This window comes from Manacus candei, unplaced genomic scaffold (genome assembly GCF_025592945.1).
Source record: "Manacus candei isolate 608988 ecotype Guabito, Panama unplaced genomic scaffold, ASM2559294v1 h1tg000034l, whole genome shotgun sequence".
NCBI lineage: Eukaryota > Metazoa > Chordata > Aves > Passeriformes > Pipridae > Manacus > Manacus candei.
The window spans coordinates 8,142,103-8,164,460 of NW_026138082.1; the positions used below are offsets into that span (position 1 = coordinate 8,142,103).

At 39.1% G+C, this 22,358-nt stretch overlaps 1 protein-coding gene across 7 annotated transcripts in view; it reads right to left on the minus strand.

Moving 5' to 3' along the window:
- The window catches only part of PKIB (cAMP-dependent protein kinase inhibitor beta), a 53,547-nt gene that overhangs the window by 13,998 nt on the left and 17,191 nt on the right, over positions 1–22,358 (minus strand). Inside the window, exon 1 of one of the 7 annotated variants that reach the window (XM_051792314.1) lies at positions 15,206–15,292. The exons of 5 other annotated variants lie outside the window; for them this stretch is intronic. The gene's annotated coding sequence lies outside the window, so the exon portion shown is untranslated. Of the gene's footprint in view, positions 1–4,468; positions 4,546–15,205; positions 15,293–22,358 lie in introns of those variants that run through there. One more of the 7 variants, XM_051792312.1, reaches the window with a different exon arrangement.

Consider the following 22,358-nt stretch of genomic DNA (forward strand, 5'->3'; position numbering starts at 1 on the left):
GTTTCCTACTGCTGTGCTCAACATGTCAGTGATTTTAAGATTTACAAAGATTAAAAATCAATAGGACATATGGTTACATTTTGAGTAGTTATATGACTTTGCTGCACTGTCTTTGAAAATCTAGACCCTCAGTTCCTGCTCTGTATGTTCAATTAATATTTTATTTATGCTTTAGCATAAACTTTTGCCTCAGAAACAGTATTTCTTCAATATTAAATGACTAATTTTTCATTTTCATTTCATTCTCCAGCATACATCATGCTTACTCTAATACAATTCCACTCAGATTATATCCTCTAGAGTTTACCTGTTCAATCTTGCCAGTTATCCTATTTTCTGATTTTAACGAAATTACAGTTTGAAAAATTTGCCCCCTCCCATGGTGACTCACCAAGAAAATAGACTGAGATTCGAGAAATCTGTCTTCCTTTAGGTTTATAATATAAACAATGACCTTGATTCACAAGACTTTCTCAATTATATTTACAATAGACTTTAACATGCAAGGAAAAAAAATTCAATCAATTACAATTCACTGAAACATATCCTGACAGTAGAGGTTTACAATTTGATCCTGCAGTTCTGCATGTACTTGGCTTCATCTAATTGCAAGGCTTCTGTTGCTTCCACTGAAATTTGCTAATACAGACAGGAGACAGTACTAGGAATGAACTCTTTGACATTCAAGAGCAGACCAATGAGTTGGATTGGTCCCACTCAAATTTGGTGACAGGAGTTGTCTCCAGAGGATCAGACACCTGATGATACAGTCCCTGCTTATCTGCACACCAAAAAATCTGTCACTGCACAGATAAAGGTCAGAGACTGCAGAGTATTTACACGCACAGGCACAAAGGATCAGAACAATGCAAACCTCAGACTTACTCCTCTTCTAGAAAATTCTGAGATTGGGGGAAAACTTTCTCCACAGAACAAGGAATATGGGGGTACAAATATTTGAGAGCATCTTGTTCTTACATTTTCTGTGAATGAGCTACTACTCCACTGAATATCACTGATGAGAGAAATGAAATAAATCAAAAATCCACAACTCACAATCTCCTGAGGACTAATGATAGAAATGAATAGGCTATATGATTATCCAATTTATTTTGGATTAACTTTACACTTCAGGTGAAGGGTTTATCTGCAGTACTATACTTGTTCTTGCCTTCCTATTTTTAGATGACTCCATTTGTTTCCTCTGTGACTCTGCTGAAAGGATACCATCGATCACAGCAATTTATAAACCTGCCTGACTTTCATGCTATTTTAGAGTGTCTCTTTTTCCTAGGAGAACATGTCTAATAGGTAAAATTCATATTAGTTACAAGCCTAAACATGTTTAATTTCTTTAGCATTTCAATATACTTCTATTTTATCAAAATATGAATAATCTCTATTACCCTCCCACACCCTTAGCCTAGGACATTAAAACAGCCTTCTTATCTTAGGGCTTCACAGTTACAGACTAGTTTGGTAAAAACAAAAGATGTATTTCAATCAAAATTCTAGTAAAATATACTAAGGAAATTATTTTAGAATCTCACTGATCTTACTTGGCAATTGAGGAAAATTATCATCTCTCAGAAAAAGTAAGCCCTAAAAGCAAATCCCTACCTCCAAATATTATAACTGATCTGTTGTTCAAGAACAAGCACCAAACAGACCTTCCCAAGGCATGCATGAGGCTGGCAGTCAGGTAATTTGCACACAGTTGAATTTATGTATTTTAAATAATTCAATTAAAATTATCTCAGATTAAGGTAGATGACTTTAAAAAGAATCTTTTCCATTTTGGTAAATGATGCTTCAGTAAACATGCCCTGCTATTGAAGCACCTGGGTAAAGTGCTTCAAATAGGGACCAAAAAAAGGTGTATTTAGATCCCAAAAGATAATTAGGCTATGGAAAACAACCAGTACATATAGGATGATTTAAGAGATGACAGCAGAGAAAAAAATGTGCTTTTTATAAATTATTTGAATGAAGTACTTGCAGGCTTTGAGTACTTAAAAGGGGCCTAGAAGAAAGATGGGACAGAGTTTTTAGCAGGGCTTGTTGTGACAGGACAAGGGGTAATGGTTCTAAACTGAAGGAGGATCAATTCAGATTAGATATTAGGAAGAAGCTTTTTACAGAGGGTGGTAAAACATTGGCACAAGTTGCTCAGAGAGGTGGTGGATGCCCCATCCCTCGAAACATTCAAGGTCAGTTTGGATGGGGCTCTGAGAAACCTGATCTAGTTGCTGATGCCCCTGCCCTTGGCAGGGTGGTTGGACTAAATGACCTCTAAGGATCCCTTCTAACCCAAACCATTCTATGATTCTAAGTACAGCTAGGCCCTTAAGGTATTTTAGCTGGGATGCCAGGAGCCACAGAACTTTTATTCAACTGTATTAATCTTCATGGGCCATTGATGCTTAAGGAAAAGTGGAGGAATGACACCAAAATATAAACAGGCAATCAAGTCTTGTTCCTACTTGTCATACAAACAATATTTAAGTAGAAATTCCACATACTGAATCTTTTGGGTATAAAAGTTTAATCAGTTCACTTTCTCTTGGTCTTTTCAATTTTAGTTTAACGTTTAATCTGCTGTATTCTGAGTGAGAGGTGGGTTTAATTTTGACATGTTAGAGCAGAGCCATCAGAGTCATTCTTCCACAATGAGCAGCAAAAGCAACAAGCAAGATCGGTCGGAGCAAATGTTACTTCCTTTTGGAGTTGAATTGGATAGGATTTTCATCTTGAAAACTGTTTTTCACTACAGAAGAATCTGCACTTCCACTGCACAGAGGTCTGTTGGAACCATGCCATTCCTGAATCACATCAATTTTAATGAAACTTTTTTACTAGGTTTAGTCAAGAGAGAGATTGCTGACTGCTCCTGAAGAGTTGCTTGCCAGTAGTTAGGGGCTGGCACCGTGTGGGAGGACAGTCAGTTTGAGTTGCTATGGATATGGCGAGTGCTTTAATCACCAGGCTTAACTGGAAACTCCATGGGATTTTTCTTTTTTTTTTGGTGGAAATACGAGTTGAGCATTTCAAACCAAAACCTGGAAGTGATACTGACTGACAAGTGCAGATCACTGAGGGATTATGCTGATGTTGTAGCACTCAAAACATTTACTCCTTGTTTTATGTATTGACATTTACTTCTGCATTAAGACCTATATATTCGAAAGGTCAAAAATAAGAAGGTTGCTTGCCATGGTCTCCTGGTGAGTGCATATCCTTAGAGACGGTGGATTCTCTTTTTCTAAACACCACTCAGCACTGGAGTTCAGTAGAGCCTACACCCCATCCCTAGAGTCTTGCATGAATCTGGGTGGAAAACTGCATATGGTGAGATTTCAGGGGAGTCTTTCTGCAGATGATCTCTTGTTCTTGAAGAGCTACTAAAGACTACAGGCACGAGAGGAAACATTCTTCTACATTTTTATGTCTCACTTTAAAATGAGCACTTGAAAGGTTTGTTTTATTTATAACTTTTGGTTTTCTTTAAAAAGTGCAGAAATAGTTCTGCATTTTCTTGATTGCAGATGAATAAGCATGACCTTTCACTGAACAGACCTGTATGCTATTCTCATTTTAAAACCATGGGGCACATTCTGTTCCTTGTAACATCAACTAAACCAATACAGATTTGTTCAATGACATGGAAGTTAAGGAGAGTACTGTCAGAAAATAAATCTCTGCAGATACCCCTCCATAAAGCCCTACTCATTTATGATGACAGACGGAAAAAAGTAAGAGCAAGATTTGTTCCTGCCTGAGAAGTTTCAGCACTCCTCCCTAAACTGCAAAGAGTCTCTCAAATTTGTGATGACTGTGTGAAGGCCAAGTCCAAGCAAAAGCAGCTATTCCTGCTCATTTCAGAGCTGCTTGTGTCCACTGCTCCATCTCAGACTCCTGATGGTCACAAAGGGCTCCAGAAACCTGGCTGTGATACATATGTCACTACAGGACTGACCTGACAATCTGCATCTTAAGGGCCACATACATGGTTTTGCCTGATGAATCCCTCTTCCCCTCCCCAACACAGAAACTGAACCCACTTCTCAGCAGGGAACTCCCTAAAGCATAGACAACCACAGCTAAAGAACAAAATTTTAACATATTATCTAGAGTCTTTCTGGCTTTTAATCTAACCACATTTATTATACCAATAGATGCTTGCTCTGGCATTTCAAAGCAGAGCCTAGAAAGACAAAGATGACTTCCACAGTGTGTAAAGCCCAGTGAACAGGAGTACACTGGCAAGGCTACAAGTTTAAATTAAGGGGAATTTCTCTGTTTGCTTAGTCTGTTCAAGGCAGTAAGGAAACAAACACAGCTCTTTAACTAAACTTCTTTAGGATGGTAGATGCTTATGAAATGTTGCTAAAGTACGTTTTAAAAACAGACTTAAAAGAGGTAGAAAATACAATATGGAAAATGAGAGCATAAGAAAAAAGTTACTTACAGGACAGCAAAAAGGGGCTGATGAATACCAGAGATGCCCAGAAACAAATGGAACATGATCTCAATGTCTGGCTTTTCAGCTGACTACAGCAAAACACCAAGGGAAAGCGGAACTGTTGCCAAGAGGGAAGATAAACTTGCACGCATTTAAAATAAAGGAACGGATTACAAATTCACATAAAGAAGCACATGCCTTACAGGTGGACTTCTGGACTTCAGTCTTTCCATTCAGGGCATTTCTGGTACAAAAATAAGTCCTTACAACCATGTCATTAAAGGAATTCTACATCCTCCCATAACAGAGGGCAAATCTCTCTGCAGCAGCAATGCTGTTATATTCATCCCAAAGGTGGCAACTGCTGCCTGGACATAGTGTAATCAAACAAGTTTTGGCTGTTCAATGGCATTCTGCTATCCAGCAGCATTCTGCTATCCAAAGAGAAAACACGTAACTGGCATAAAAACTACTTCCACGTTGTTGTAAGATAAATAATACTTTCCCAATGCATTTTCAGCAAAGGCAAACAACAGTTAAAATTTCAGCATCTACACACAGATTTCACAGCAGACAAGAAAGCTGCCTGGAAATAACCATACTGCTTAATTTTGTATTAGCTGTCAGTTGACTTGCCCAGAGAACCAACTAGCCTACAAGAAGAGGGTCATCTAGTACGGCTATTTGGCAATCTGCCCAATTCTGCCTTCCCTAAACCTGGAAGTTTGTGATTCAGGTATGCCCCCAGCATCCACGCCATGGTCTTTCTTCAAGAGGGGCCAGGCATGAGCTACGGGAGAAAGCCACTGCTTGAGCTATGCCAGCAGCTCTGGCTTCTATCGTCTCCTCAAAAATAACCTGCTGTCACATAACTACCAGAGAAGCAAACTGCCACTGGAAAAGCCTCCCTGCTTTTAAAAATCAGGAAGGCTGAAACAATTTGAAGCCATAAGAACAAAAAAAGCTTCTTTTGTGCTGAACATGTCAGCAGGGTAAAAAGAGGAAAGGAACACTGAAGAAAAATTAACTTCTCAGTTAAGGAAATGATTCAATATTCTGTGCCAAGACAAGACATTCTCCACTGATGTTTTTCAAGGGTCAGTCAGCCACAGTTGAGGGACTGGGGGGAAGGTGAGGTTTTATTTACTATCAAATAGGTTTCTTCAACACAGAGGACCAATGCTGAGTAAAACTTGGGTGCCGTATATCTAGAGCAATCCCACAGGAGTTATGTTCCTCTAGATGTACACCAGGGCAATCGAGATAGTGATCTTAGTACAAACTGTTCACATCAGCAAATTACTTAGTTACTAAAGTAAAAATGGACATTTCAGTGGATGTCAGTGGAAACATAAAGTCAGGTAGCAGAAATAGAAAATAATTTGCCTAGATACGTATTCCTTTTCTATACAGTGTCATCTCTATTTCAAGTATTTAACCTAGACATGAAAAGAAGATAAAAAAGGAAACAATTTTGATTAAATGGTTCTATTAAGCTAACCTTCAAACAATTAATGTATTAATTTGGGTACCACACTGAAATGAAACCACGCTAAAGTCTACACATATCTATTAAACAATTCAGCACTTGCCAAATACAACCTTTTCTTCCCCATATCCTCTCTCGGATGAACATTCTTCCCTCTGCACTTTCATACTGAGAGATAATACTTCATGAAACCCTGTACAAACTTTGCAAAGATCTCAGAGAACCCCTGCCCTTTTCACAGGTATTAGTTATAAAAATGCTGTACCAGAAAGTTAGAATAATAATATGAAAACCAGCAATGTGAAGTAGATACGGGTTCATCATAGACAGATGACTGGATTTCAAAATATTTCAAAATAAACTGTAACACTTCTCAGCTTCCACCTCAACATTTCTGCAACAGTAGCTGATACAATTAAGAATGCATAAATTTACAGAAAAAGCACAATCTTCCCTGAAGCTTTTAGCACTCTGTAAAATTAGTTTTCTTCTCGTGCATATTGATTATGGCCATTTTATTGTTTTGCTTAATTAGCACTATCTGAAAAAAACTTCACCTACATAACTGCCTTTGACCATTGGTTACAAGATATGCTTCATTTATTTTAGTATAGCTGGCAGGGCAAAGTAAAAATGGGATTCTAATTAAGAGCCAGGATCTGAGGAGACTACAGGGAGTAGTGAATTCACAGTATCTGTGAATACAGGGAGACAGAAAATGTTATCAATTTCTACCCGTTCTACAGCAGCAGAAAGTATGTGGTTGCCACCATGCTGATGCTCACAAACAACTCAGGGTAATGCAACGTCTACAGCACCATTAGCCCCCCTTCCAACCTGTTTTCTTCTCTTCTCTTCCTCCCCCCCACAATAAATCATGCCTGATATCAGCAGGAAAGCATAAAATTGTGAATGTTATCTCAAGTTAAAATGCCATCTTGTTCTGAATCTGTTGCTCACCTGAAGACCAAACCCCATGCTTTTATTTCAGCTGATACATTACTGGACAAACTGTGTTTTTAAGTGCTTTGAACCACGTCCTTAGTCCAAAATAGTTTCTTTGCACATGTCCTTTCAAACCTGACATTTTGTGTGTTTATTTTAGCTGCCTTAGAGTTACCTAAGTGCTGGGGAGAGGAAGAAAACAACATGCACATACAAAAGGTCTGTTGATGGGTTCTCTCTTTCCTATTTTGAAGTTTAAAAGCGCATATATCATACATCTTTGCAGCTCTCCAGCGTTTTCTACTAGCTAAAGGATAGATTTTTCTGAGTTGTTACTGCAGCTTCCAAAACCATTATTCAGAAACCAAATTTTTACACTTAGAAGTTCAGCAAGTGACATGGTGCCAGATAAATTAATGATCTAAGAGCTTCCTAATATGCATCAGGATGCTTTAATGAAAGTTTGCCTACTACATATGCAAGGACAGATTACTTGCTGTAAACTTGGACAAACTTTGTTGGTCTTGCAGCATCGAGAGCATTCAGAGTATCACAAAAGACATGTTTGGATTGTGTAAAGTCCATTCGGACATGTAATCATTTAGTAAACCACTTTTGCATTTCAAGAAATTAATTTTCCAGATAATTCTGCTGAGACCCTTACTTACTGACTTTTTCTACCATAAGAAGTTCTATTTATTAATTTTTTAATATATGAACAAAGTATTCTGAACTTGAATTTGGTGCACTTGAGAAACTCAGGTTAATCTTTTTATAGACTGACCAACCAAACTATCTTGTATTAATTTTTAAAGAAATCAAAATTAGAACGTGAGATATATTATTGGATCAACGTCCACAAGGTTCTTGGGTTTATAAGATGCATAGAAAGGCATTTCAGGTTATTTTTAATGTGCATTTATTTTGTATTATTAGGTATGGACAGCTCCACATCTCCTATACCGAGGAGATACGTTATCCAATTTATTTTCTCTCTGAATGCTCTTGTCATAGCCATTAAGGTGAGAAGACCAGGGATGAAAAGAAGTTCTCTGAGTTTCATTGGATATGAAAATATTTGAGGTCACTCCTACAACTGATAAACCCACACTTTTCTCTAAAGCAAATAAAGGTGGAGTTAAGCACAGTGGAAGCAGCCAATTGCGAAGTCTAACTTTTTGTGGACTGTCATGATAAAGGCCCACTACTGCCCCTGGAACTCCTCTTGCCTTTTTTCTTGTTTCACACACCACAATTCTTCATAGTGTTTGGGAGTGGGTTTTCTTCATTCTTCAGCCAAGAGCATGTGCATGTATGACAAGAGCCACAACACCTCTGCTTGAGGTAACAGACCTGCAAAGCATACAGAGGCCAAACTGAAGAACTAGATGCCAAAGTTTCCTCTCCCAAGTTGGATGCTTCAGAAAACTGCTTCAACCTACAAATTTCATACATGAAAGGACAACCACTCAGAACTAACCAACAGGTAATATCTGGGAGAAGGGCATGCCTAGGGATCCCACTCATCACGGACTTTGCCTTGCTCTGGGTTGTCAGGCGGCATCTGCATCTACCCACCGCTCACTTCAGCTAACAAAGTCATCACGTCTGCAATGACACCTTCAAATCACCAGGCACAGTTCATTCCTCCTTTTGAAAACATGCCCAGAGGAATACCTTGTGATTTGAATAAAAACTGCCTTGAGCTGCGGTCTCCTGCATGAATGTTCTGATCAGCAGGGAAGAAATGAAGTTGAGCAATAGCACTTTACACTGTGCAGAAGTATTTTAACTGAAATGCTGCTCTTTTGATGTCAACTGAAATTTTGCCCTATTCTTTACACTTTAACCTCTAATGCAATGCTTTCTTTGAGGGGGAAAAATGTATGCCACTGAAGTTGGGAGTCAGGACTGGCATTAGTCAGGCCACCACCTGAAACACAGACGAAAAATATTATGCTTTACACCTAAGGAAACTTGCTTCTGTAATTTATGCAGTGACTATTTTTTATACAAGAAGAAAGAGGCCTTGGAGTCAGGCCAACATTCACAACTTCCACATTTGCAGTTGAGCACCATAATTACTGTGCTTGTTTTGTTCCCACAAACCATGAATTCTTATGTGTCCTTTTCTCTAATTAGCTCCCAACTAGCTGAATAAAATCTGTCAGCAGCACTGAGCTTTTAGAAAGGGTTAAACCAACATGAGCAAAACCAAAACAAAATCAAACCAACCCAAAACACTGTACGTTTACACTTAAAAAGCATGGACCATGCTGCATGGAACATGCTGAGTGTTTCTATGAAAGAATATTTTCCTTGCATTGCCAACATTACATTACAAAAATACTGCTAAAGAAAGCACTCAGGAAGACCCCAACAAGACACTGTTCTTTTGGGGACAACAGTTGCAAAACATCTTAGGACATTTACGTGCTTCTTGCAACTGAAAGTGAATGAGATCAATCACAACACAGACCTGCACAGTTGTAATTGTCTCTGTTGCTACACACTATGTTAACTCACCACAACTAATAGTTTGATTTTTCCTATTTCCCTGGTGGAATGGTTAATAGAATTTATCCCTGCTAGTGATATAAAAGGAAAGGAACAAGATCAAAAGAAAGTTGAAGAGTCAGTTTTCAATTGTATGTATTATTTGCATGTACCAAACTCAAACAGAGATTATTTATTCTGGAAAGAATTTTAGACAGTTTTAATACAACTACACTCAGGGAAAAAAATATGCCTCTTGCCAGCCTTTGGTGATGTTTAAATACATGGCATACATTAGTTTGTGAGGAATACTGGGGTTAAGAGTTCTGAAAAAAGGAAGTCAGTGTAGCTGTTAGACACACGCACAGCACTAAACAGACCACTAACGTCCAAAATAAGCAGAAGTTATTCATGCAATTATTTTGGAAACTCTAGGCATCAATTTTTGGGTTTATCATTCCTACATCACATGTGTCTCCTACTGCAACCTCAATCCCCAAACACTGACAAAGCTGTACCAAGTTCAAGAGCTGGATCATCACATAGTGAAGCCTTTATGATGCCTACACTTCATCATGAATCATACATCTGCACTTCATCATATATCAGAAAATGCCTCTTGTTTTGTTCCCCTCACCAAATAGAAGGCTGATTTACCCAGGTTCTGAAAAGTCTTGCTCACATTGCTCTTTTGGAGAGAAGTTCTCAGGCACATACCAAGATAATCACTGAATTTGAAGTTAGTGAACTCTTAGCAACTGCTAAGAAAACAGTGATGACCAGTTCTCAAGGCAGCATAACTGGATAAAATGAAGTGACTTTTTAGAGACAAACTGACCATCCTACCTCTCTGACAACAAGGAGCTGTGTTTTCTGGGAGAGACTTTGCTCACCTTATTGTAAGCCAGTCTAGCAAATTTCCTCTTCAAAGTAACATTTTTAGGGGAAAAACGTAATACCAAACATTCAACAGTGGCCTAAGAGCAAAAAAGAAGTGTTCTTGTTATAACTTTTGCTATATACTTTAACACATTGGAAACTGAGTCCCTTTAATTTTAGGAAAGAAAATAAATTCTGCCATTTTCCTAACTTTCTTTCACATTTTATTATAAAGTTATTCTTTCAGACTACTCATGGGCAAATTTTAGATGATGTCTATCTGCCCATTCTGTATGGATTCTGACTCTGTTGCTGAAGAAAAGCACGAGCTTTCTGAGTTTTTCTCGATGTCAGCTGAGGAGGGTAAAGGAACAAATAATATAAATGAGAAAAAGTACAAACTAGTTCAACTTTATGCTTTTTAGTCTTCTAAAAAATAGTTCTGTGTATGAAAATAAATTAGGGTCACTGCTTCTGGAACAACTGAAAAAATGATTTAAATCAAAGCAAGGAATCTTATTTGACTTTGCTGAATACTTTCTGAACAGATGGGGTACATGAGACACGAAGAAAGGTCTGTGAGGAAGCAGATTGTGGTGGCTTCTTAGAGGCCACATTCCGCTGATGCTTGCTTCAGAATAACAACACAGACAAATTTCAGGATAGACTAAAATGTCTGTCTCCTGAAAAAAAAGAACAGTCATATCTTTCACAGTGAAAACAAGTTAAGGAAACAAAGTTCGTCTGTTCAGATGGGAGTAAATGGATGAGGTAGTCAGGAAGAAATCAGTAACTTTCACTTCCAGCACTGGTTAGAACCATCATCTTCACCAAGCAGATTTACAAGGCCACAGGGAGAGACTGGCATAGGTTTGAACTCTGGTACAGAATCAGTCAAGATGATGATTGGATGTGAAACATGTTTTACACTTCTCTGATGTAAGAAGTCAGTCTCTTGCCAATGAGTCCCGGGTTTGCTGTATGGGGTTTAATTTTTTTTCCATCTGTCTTTTTGCCTAAATGAAGATGTATCCAGTGTCTTTGGCTCATTTCCTGGTCCTGCTCCCAGAAATTGCTCCACTTCATTTTGGACCTGAATACAAGTTCTTTGAACTTACTTGATGCTGGAACACTAGATGGTATTATTTCTTCATTTTCTGAAGCAGAAGGAAAACTTCATTTTTGTTATACTAAACTCCCTCAGCTAAATGTTTGCTGGAATTCCATTCTGCCTTCCTGCTAATTACTGCTATGGTTTCTTGCCAGCTATCATTTTGAAAAGTCAAATACTAGCTTCCAGATGAGCAGCAATGTGAAAGACAACAAAGAATCATTCTAAATAAAATATATGGTAGCATGAAAGGAAAGCAAATGTTTTTCTGTTGGGACAGTTGCCTACAAGTCCTGGCTAAGCAACTGCCTTATGAAGACAAGGTGGGGTTCTGTCAAAGTGGGAGTTTGTCCACATCTCAAAACCAGCACACTTTTCATCATGTCATGGTTCACTTGGTGGAGAACAGCATTCCTTCATTCCCTGTAGGTGTCTGAGAGGTGTCAAGAGGAGGTGTCTGGGACAGAGGCAGAAGTAGAGGACAAAGCTAGGTTGAAAATTTGGTGATATAAAATCATAGAGTAATTCAGGCTGGAAGTGACCTCAGGAGGTCATCTACTCCAACCTCCTATTCCAAGCAGAATCAATAATTAATTCAGATTACAGTCCTTGAGAATTCATCCTTTCAGCTATTGAATATTTTCAAGGATGGAGACTCCACAACCTCTCCGTGCCAGGGTTTGACTGTCATCATGAAAAAAAGACTCTTCCTTACCTGATGTCTGAATCTGTCCTGTTCTAGTTCAAGACCATAGTCTCTTGTTCTCCTGCTGTGCAACTCTGTAAAGAGCCTGGCTCCATCCTCTCAGTAATACCTTACAGCTACGGGAATGCTGGTCATAGGTCCCCCCAAGTCTTCTCCAAGCTGAAAAAGCCCCAGTCCCTCATCCTCTTCTCTTCCCTGACCAACTTGGTGGTCTCCTGCTCCAGTTTATCAACATTCTTTTGGCAAGGCAGGAGCAAAACTGGACAGTCTTCTGTACACAGTCTAATGAGTGCTGCCCAGGATGTTTACTCACCTTCCTTGGTGAGTAAAGTTTGGCTTGCACAAAGCAGAATACGACAACTCATGTTACCAAGAGTTTTCAGGTTGAGTGGCTCACCCTGACAGGTGTGCAAAAGATGGGGAACTATCCACTGATCCAGCAAGATTTTGTATTCTAAGAGTCTCCACCATTTGGAAACTGGGCACGGTGACAGATTTCCAGTTCAGCTGTGAGACATATAGAGCAGAGCATGTGGTACTCCAAATCAGGCATCAAAAATCAGCTTTTTTATTCTGAACAGGACTGGCACCGAGTCTGGTTTCCAGACGGTTTTCTGTTGTCTGTTTCTGTTGCTTAGAGGAACACAGCAAAATCAGACAGGGAAGCCCTTCCCCACAGAGAAGTAAGGAATCAGGGAAGCTGAAGTAAAAACCTGAAGAATAAGGCAATAATTAGAATATTACATCACTTTCCATGTCAGTTTTCTCCAGTAACGAACCAGCTATGGAAGCTCTCACTTTTATGCTAAACAATTCAGTGTTTGACTCTTCTGTCTGTAGTAGCTTTGGCTGGCTACAGTCTTATTTATAGTTAGATGCAAAGCAATCCATTAAAATGCTTGTTATTTCTTTATTAAAAAATGTGGTCTTTTAAAGGACAGCTCTTGTTTACCATCCCCTCAGATTTCAGTCAAACTTCATATCAGTGTTTGTGTTCTATACTATACAAAGTCCGATTTCTTTTGTTCTCTGTCTGCTTTTGATATTTAATTTTTAAAACTGTTCAATGACTGTATTAGGGTCTGGTTTAGTTGTTTCCATATTTGGAATTGTTCCTTACAGCTCACTGATCTCACATTCATTCATGAATCTCATTAAAAGTCAATGGGAAATTTCAGTTTAAGAATGTGATCTTTGGAGTAGCTCTGGCTTCTAAAAGATGCTCAGCACAGCTGAAGAGCACATACTAAAGCAGGGACACGACAAAGTTTACTTAAAGGACTGCTAACTATACTCACCTCTAACTATTTGTTGGTGTTCCATTTACTTGTTGTACTAATTGTCCATTTATTACCTATTATTTTATTTTTTAATTTATTCTTTAAAAATAGCAGATGCAGACTGAAGCGAGACTACCAGGACGCAACAGGTCCGAATGTTTAACTTTCTCTTTTTAACTCTGCAGAGTACTGAGTATTGCTGACTTCTACAGGTACTGGGGAGACATAAAGTCATTTAGCAACCTAAAGGATTGAGCACTGTTAAATTACAGGAATGCACAAGACCTCATCAGAAAGGTTTCTTCCACTGGGGAAATCTTATCTAACAGTAGATTTTTCCCTGACATCTGATTTCCTGTAATAGATGGGATCACATTCTTGTGGGTCTTTTGTGCTGCTGTGGCCTTGCACCCAGGCATCTGAGCAGACAAACAGAGCAAAGATACAGTAAATTATAAAAACAGGATTCCCTTTGGTGCTTATACCATCCTGCCTAAGGGCATGCATAGGAGGCTGAGCCTGGGGTTCACTGTTGCTGCCAAGCAGCAGTACCTGAGATACAGGAATCAGGGCAGGAATTACATTACTCTCTAATTCTACTGCTTTTTCAGCATTTGCCTCTTGACCTTCGACTCATCTCACAGTTTCCTCACTCCTTACCTATTTTTCTCTTTACCTTCCATCTTACTGATACAGAATTCGAGGTAATAAGCTTTATGAGTTTATTACTTTTTCCTGTCACCTACAAATTACTTGGCTTGAAGCAGAAATCCAGGAAATCTACAGACTGTGGTAGCCAAAATGTCAAACTATCTTTGCAGAGACATAAGCAGCATATAGACAGAGTGGCAGATTAACCTGTGCTCATAACCCTTCAGAAACAGCACTGTAAAAAAGCAAATGTGTGGTTGCAGGACCCATGAAATACAAAGAGTGAACAGGCTGCATTTTGAAGGGTAATTTAATTTTAATCACCGGTCAGAGATTTGCCGAAGGCAGAGAAGGCCGGTAAGGCTTGCTACTGTCCACAGCACAGCCATGCAGATGCCAGTATGTCAGTAAAACACCTTTTTTCACATGCCCTAGCACAAGGTGGACACAAGCAGAGCCACGTAGACATCAGTAGAGCTCCAACCAGCCCTATCTGCTGGTCTGAGACCCAGAAAGAGCCATAGACTCAAAAGGGGAAGGCAGGGAAAGTGGTCAAAAGGATTTAGTCTGTCCTCTTATACTGTAGAGCCCATTGTGCCTCTTTGTCACACAAAAAGGAAGAGAGGAAAGAAATCTCCCCCAAACATCAGTATGCAATCTTCCACAGCTTGCAGTCAGGAATCAGCAAATTCACACAGACAGACCTAGGTCTGCGTGAGGTTACAGCTTATTTCTGTGCAGGTTATCGTACTGTGCACAGGTCTTTTAAAGCACAAATATAGTTTCTGACATCCTACCTAAATGAGTGGAGTGGTCACCATAGTAACACCTGCATCACATGGCACTGAACACCTGATACCAATCAATCTTGAAAAAATCTTTTAAAGAAACAGCCTCCTGGAAAACTGCAGATGAATATTTCTTGCTAAGACTAAGAAGATGCTCTTTTCAAAAATGAAATTTTACCTTATCGTCTTCTCATCTGACTCTCCCTCCATAAAATCCCATTCTCTATCAGCTTATAAAGGTGATAGAAAATAAACAAGGGCAATGTTTCTGTGCTGAGAATAGTTACAAACAACAAAGTACAGCTGGCACATAAATGATACCTTGCATTTTTTCCCAGAGCATGAACTGTGGCTTCAGCCATGCTCTGGTTGCTGAAACAAAATATCAACATGCTCACTAAAGTGTCTCTCCACCTTCCTAGGACACCGGATTTCCTTCAAATGCTAAAAAATCCCAGAAATTTCATCAGCTTCTTTCTCCTTTTTTGGTTTCCAAGTCTAAAATTCAATTTTGTTGATTAGCATTGTGTTCCTCTCTGTGGGTATAAGAAGAAGAGTATGTTTAAGGAAGTGAGGTTTGCACTTAGCTTGATACTGAAGTGCATTCTGCCACCAGCCCTCCAGACACATCCAGCAGCCAAAGAGCAGATGAAGTTGCTGAAGTCCCTAGGGTTTTTGGCACATTGCTGTTTTCTTACAGCTCAGTTCCACCCTAACAGCCTATCTGTGCTATGACTGATCCTCTGCCTCTTATTACCCTAGCAAGAGCATTACTACAGGTTGATGAAAATAATCCCAGCGAAAAACTCATGCACAAAGTTCCACTAGTCTCAGCAATATTTCCAACATAGTCTTGCTATTTCCTATTTTATTCTATCCCAAATTATCACTACTTCCATTATTTCAAAGTCTTCTGTTTCTTAGTTTTCCTTTGAAAAAGACTGTTCAGATGGCTTCAATCTTTGTCATCTTCCATTCCATATATATTTTCTTTTTCAAATAACTCACAGTTATAATCATCTATTCTGACATCTATTTCATATGATTTCAGAACAGGAGAGCCACTGAATCTGTAAATGCCATTGACTGACAAATTTTGGATATCCAACTCCCATAAAGCTAGTAACAAATTTGCACAGAAATTCTTTCAGCATCCTAGAGATGTGTGTAAAACCAACAGAAGTAGACACTGCATGAGTCTAAGGAGGGAATTAGACATCCTTTCATAAGCCTACTGAATACACTAGCTGCTCCCCGCCTTGCCATTGCTGACCCACCAGAACAGATTATGTGCACATGAACTGCTACCACAGGTTGTTTGAGCTCATCTGGGTGACTGCACACTAAAGATGATTAGGAAAATGCTTCGATGACTCATTTCCAGAGAGACAGTCATATCTGGAACTAACTACTTAAATCATCAGATGGCCACTTAGAAAAGATCTCACTACTGCTGTTCAAGAAGAGTGCTATCAAGATTTTGTAAGAAAGGAAGTGCAGTAATTGTGTGATTATGGTATGTATAAGTCACTTTGCATGCATCACAACTGAAATGTCAAATCGTACTTGTTTTGTGCTTAGGTAGGAAAAAAATCCAGTTGTCTCCAATTTTAATATAATATGGGCCTCTACCTAGAGGTGTGTTTCAGAAGAAAAGCGAGGAGCAGAGAGAACTAAGATGCATGTTACTTTGAAGCTAGAAAAATAAAGGGAATTAGCGGTATGTAAACATTTGTGGCAACTGTTTTCTGCCCACATGTTGTCATGCAAATAACTCTGAGCAGCTGTACCAGGTATTTGTGCTGTCTGTAACACTGTACAAGACAGCGCTTTCTACAAGTCAGTGCTAGCAGTCACGCAGTCCTGGTACATATTAGGAAGCCCAGCTTTAAATCTGCTTTCATAGTGTGGAAGTTACATTTATTCAGTAGTGGTTCTGATGCATGTCTCACAGTAAATGGCATTACTGTTCAACAGGGCAACAGACTGCAATGATAGAAATATTCTCCAAAATCAAAATGAAGAAGTCAGTAACAGTTTATTGGGTTTTAAGGTGTGCCAGGGCCCAATTATGGTTTTCAAACTGCAGAGGAATCAATGGCAGAAGAGATCTATTGATTCCATTGATTTTGGCCAGGATCGGAGACCATACTTCAACTACGACCAATATCTTTTGCAAAGATAAGTGGTAAGGGAATATCAGGAAAGTGCAAGTGAGTTGTCACAGCAATTGAGAAAGCTGTCAGTGGCTTCATGTGATTTATCAGCCTGTAAGAAACTGCTCAGAACCTCCCCTGCCCAAATCCTTAGTTTAAAGACAACAGCGTAATCCTTGCAATGAACACAAAATGAGTCCACCCTTGCCCTGAAAGAGCATTGTCATAAATAACTAATTAACCACACAGTTCAGCCTGGAAATCGAACGTTGTACTTGCCACCAGAAAATTATGATTCCTTTGTTTTCCATATCCATTTATAAATGAAGGGTCATCAAAAAAAAATAGCAGTGAAGGTAAAAAACACCACAAATATTCTCATTACCTTCTCTAGCAGGTCTTCATATGCTTTTGCTGACAGGAAGATCACAAATCTTTCACCTCTATGCAGCTGACTCATCAGAGCTGTAGAAGCTGTCAGTACTGCAAGTTTTGAAATGTATGCTAAACTGATGCTTTCTGTTAAGGCTGCTACTACCTTTATGTGTATGAACTTCAAACACCAAATACCAGATTGTGAATATGGCATGTGCCTTTTAGGCTGGGGTTCATTTTTTAGTGCTCCTTTAGTAATAAAATCTTTATATAAGCACATCTACATAGTGATTCTTTTTTATCCCCTGATGCTGTGTAGTATAAATAACTAAGAAAATAGCTTACTAAAGAGTTATTTATACAAGTACAAACACAAACCCCTAGATTTGATAATATATATTTTTTTTGTACTAGTGTAATAGTGAAATAAAATCAGCTTGATAAAAATTTGATTCATAAAGAGAAAATAGGATCAGAACAGCAGAACCCTCAAGCAAAGCAAGTCAGAAAGTCTGCTCTCTGAGTTCTCCTTTCATATTCAGACTTCCATCCCTGGCACCTAAGGTTAAGATTTTTTTGCCTTCGTCCAGTTATAATTTCTGAGTCTCAGTACTATCACCTAGATACATCTGACACCTTTTGTTCTCCTCCTCAAAGAAGAGCAAAAGGCAAGGATAAAGGTTGGATTCTCTGACAGGTTTTATCTTCACACTGTGATTAATGAAGCTGATGTTGTACTGAATTTTAACTTGAAAATGCCAAAACCAACAACATCCCTCTGACACACTGTGGAAGAAAGGCACCAATTCACCCCCTTGCCAGCCTGAAATTGCTTAGAAAGGTCAAAAACATTTCAAGACAGAGGGTCTCCCTTACTCCTTTAATTTCCCTACAAAACCCTTTAGACATAAACCATTGACCAAGCCTGGCACTGAAATTGAGCTCAGCTATACCTAGGCTCCAATAGGAGTTTAGAAAGCAAGGGAGTCCCCCTAGAACCTCATGACTCAACGGGAATATCTTCCTTACCTTTTACATCCTTCCCCTCTTACATACCTGGTCTCCACGTAAATCATTTAAAATTGATTCTAAACTGATTTTTCTTTGTATGCTTTATCTACATAGAAAGTCATAGAATGAACCTTGCCATCAAACTTTGTCAAGATGCACCTGCACAAATTGAGATTAAACCTTCTTTAGCCAGTACCTTGGACAGTGATTCTTTAAGTGACCTAAACCATTCATTTGCAACAGTCTCCTAAGAGAGAATCCATGGTAACAGTTTTTACCCAGTTTGTACCCTTTGCCTCGTTCTGCCTTCAGATGAGTTTGCATCTGCGTTAGGAGCAGCCTCCTAAGTACTGACCTCTACTAAGAGGCATTTTATGCCAGCTGTTGAGATGCACAGGATTACTGGCTGAGTACAGCTCGACTGAAGGGGAGGGACCGAACTTCGGTCTACAGATCTCCATGTGCTTCCTACTCCCCTGACCGCCATTATGACATCGTATTGGCTGTAAGAGGCAAACTTGCTCTTTCTTCTGAAATATGCAAACATGGCATCAATTTAGACTGTGCAGTGGTTTTACAGAACATCTTTAATGCCCATGTAGAGCAACTTTAGAGATTCATCTGTTCTTTTTGAGAGAGGTGTAGACAGGATCTATCCAATGAAAAAATCCTTTATTGTAATTCCTCATGGGTCCAGTATAATGGTATTGATCTGGAGGACTGTTTCCCCATTGCAGTGTGGTGCCCAGTCCCTGGAGGTTTTGAAGTAAAAAAAGGTGTCTATGTTGAAGAAATAAAGATGTGATGTTAATGTGGGTTGAATTCTTGATCCAACTCATGCTGAAGTCAGGGAGAGCATTTCCAGGATCTCAGATGCAGGACAGGGCTCTAAGAGGGTGATTTTGTATATGTTTGGACTAGCAGCAAGGAATTCTGCCTTCTGTGAAGCACCTTTGAACCCTGAGAGGATGCACAATGGCTTAATCCTCCTCACACGGCCTATGCTGAACATGAATGATATTGGCAGGAATGATTTCTACATTGTAAACTTGTATTTGAGGAGTTTATCTTTCAAAAATGGATGAAGCTTATCAATTTGCATATTTTTACCATTCCCAGACACAGAGATATGTGAGCTCTAGGTCTGAACAGATAATGAAGGTCAATTCAATTTCTGATCCCATGTTGCAGCTACTAAGCTAAACAACTTGTGTCATAAGCCTCATCTGCAGTGAAATATATAAAAAAATGACATTTCATTTTAACCTTCTTTTATCAAGGTTAAAAATATGTCTATAGCTGCTTCGTAGGTTATCTTATGCTTAAGCCACATCTGCTTACAGTTGTAGTTCTTTCCTCGACCAGTAACTTGCATAAGGGCATTCTACCACTTTCATAAGAAATTTCACAGATTCAGAGAGAAAAAAAACCCTCTTCATACCTGGGTATGTTATTAATACTTATTGATGAGCATTTAAAACTCTAAATCTGTTTTAAACATTCAAGAATGAGCAATGAAGGAAGCTTGTTTTCAGTGGCAGAAAAACAGTTTTTCAAAAACAAATCTGTCCGTATTAATGAGGCCTAATTAAGCAACTTTCCCTTAACAGTCCTGGCTGAAAGCACATACTGAATTACTTACTAATTTGCAGAACTGCTGAGAATGTACTTCTCATGTGGAATCTGTAGGAATTTAAATGAAACAATATAGTGCAAATATAATCTCCTGTAATTAGGCTTAATTTTAATTATACAAGTTCAGATGATTTGTTAACATATATTTTCTTCAGATTTTCAAACACAGCATTAAAGAATTCTGCTCTCCTTGTCAATAGGAGAGAGTCCCTGTTTCTTCCAGCGTTGTGACAGGTTCCTGTTCCATTCTCTTTTCCTGGGACATTTCAACGTATACCTTTAGTATAATCAATAGCCAGATCATCTGAGGGGTGTTCATTGCACACACACCCTTTCTCACCTCAGTATTTCTGCATGTGCTGAGAGGCACAAGAGCAATGCTTTTGTCTTCAAAACTGCTTAGCCTTAGCAAGACAATGGCAACATCCCTATATACTTGAAGTGGACAAGAAAGCAGTGGCTACAACTGGGGTATGGGACAAGGAGCAAATCACACCAGCTGGAAGAGGTTGATGAGAAGGAAGAAGTTAAAACCAAAAGAGAGGTGAAATATGGCAGCAGTGAGGGCTGGCTTTGAGAAGATGGTGGCTATCATTCCCGATGTCCTGTCCCTTGGCCAATATCTCTGTTAGAAACCAACACTGCAAATTCACACATCTCCACAGATTTATGGTTTGCTTTCCATTACACACGATCTTAGCATTTCAAATGTTCACAGAATTAACAGGCAACAAATTTCAACTGTTTCAAAGACAGAACTTGCCTGATGTCATGCAGGTGGCTTCAGGGAGCAACTTCTGGATGTCTGTGGCAAATCTACCCTGGATTTGAAAACTGTTCAATCTAAATAAATGAGAGGTCAAAGAGGTAATTGATAACGTTGAGAAGGTCAAAAAAAACCTGAAGCAAGCAAAAATCTATCAACAGCAATTAAAAAATACTGTGTCTGACTCCAATAACCAGTGAGCTGCTGAGCACTGGACACATGGAGAATATACAAGGGGATGCACCTTTGTGTGTTCAGAGCGTTTTTCCTTATTTTTTACCTCTCTCAGCAACAACACACTACACTGCCATTTGATAAGAACCAGCTCAACTGTCCTCAACTGCTCTAGAGGAAAATATGAAAACAAACTCCCCATAAATGAAATCCCCATTATGTCAGTTCAAAGAAAGTGGAAAAGTTCCACCCCTTTCCTTACCAAAGAGTAATCTAAGTCATTTAATCACCATTGACTTAAGTAAACTCATTTCTTTCTGTGACAAGGCAGAACATCATGTTTCTAACAAAGAGAAGATTACATAAAAACATTTCCAGTTCTGATTTCAACCTCCAGAACCTGGTGTGAGAGATCACCTTCAACTAAGCCCACAGAAATCCCCTGCAGAGGGGTAGGACTAGTCCCTCCTATGGCAAGGAGAAGTCAAATATGTCTGCTGATTTTGGAGGTAAAAAGCAGAATGTGAAAGTGGAAAATTACAAGGGTATTTTGTGCTAAGACATCAGCTTTCTGATGAAAATGGGAAAGGATCCCTTTAACTGTTCATTCAGTTTAGTTTTTTTATTTCAAATAAGAACTAGACAATGAAAGAGCACTCTAAAGATTGAAAGAGATCAGTCAGAAAAGAACATAAGATTATCGATTTTGTCTTCCTATTGAAACTGTGTTACCCCTTCACTCGTGCTAAACTCTGCCTAAATGGTAAAATGGGAAGTTTAAAGTTTTAAAGTGCACAAAGAGATGAATATGTAGGTTTTTCCATATTGATCACCCCTGAAGCCCAGTAACTCTCTGCTGGTGGCTGCAGAAGCAGCCCTGCAGTGCTGCAGGGTGCCCTTCTGAAAGGACAACAGGAGCAACCAACAACCAAAGCAATGCTCTTTAAAGCAAGGTGATGAGGAGGAAATTTAAAAGTCAAATGCCCCAAAGAATCAACAATTGCTGTCCTGTCTACAGAGACATCTCTGACATTGGGCAGGCAGAAGATGACAATTTATGTTCTGTCTTTGCCATAAATAAAGCCATCAGCATAGATGTGAGACCTGAAGTCAGCAGTTCCAAAACTAAATCCCTCTTTAAAACCTATGATGAGAAGGAAAAGGGGTCAGAAGCCCAGACAGACTCCAGCTGCAGGTTGTAGTCACTTGCCAATGTTCAGCTAAAGCAATCTGCTCTCACACCAGGACTCTCCAAAGGCTGAATGGCGTTTGGAGGTGAGGGGAAGGCACTCCCAGGGAAGATAATGAATCATGTTTGATCCCTAAAGAGATGCAGAGGGACAGCAGAAGCAGAAAAGGGATTTCTTCAGTCTTTGTTTTTCCACTGTGTAGGCCAGACACAGTACTTATATCTGCATGTAGTAAATAATAACA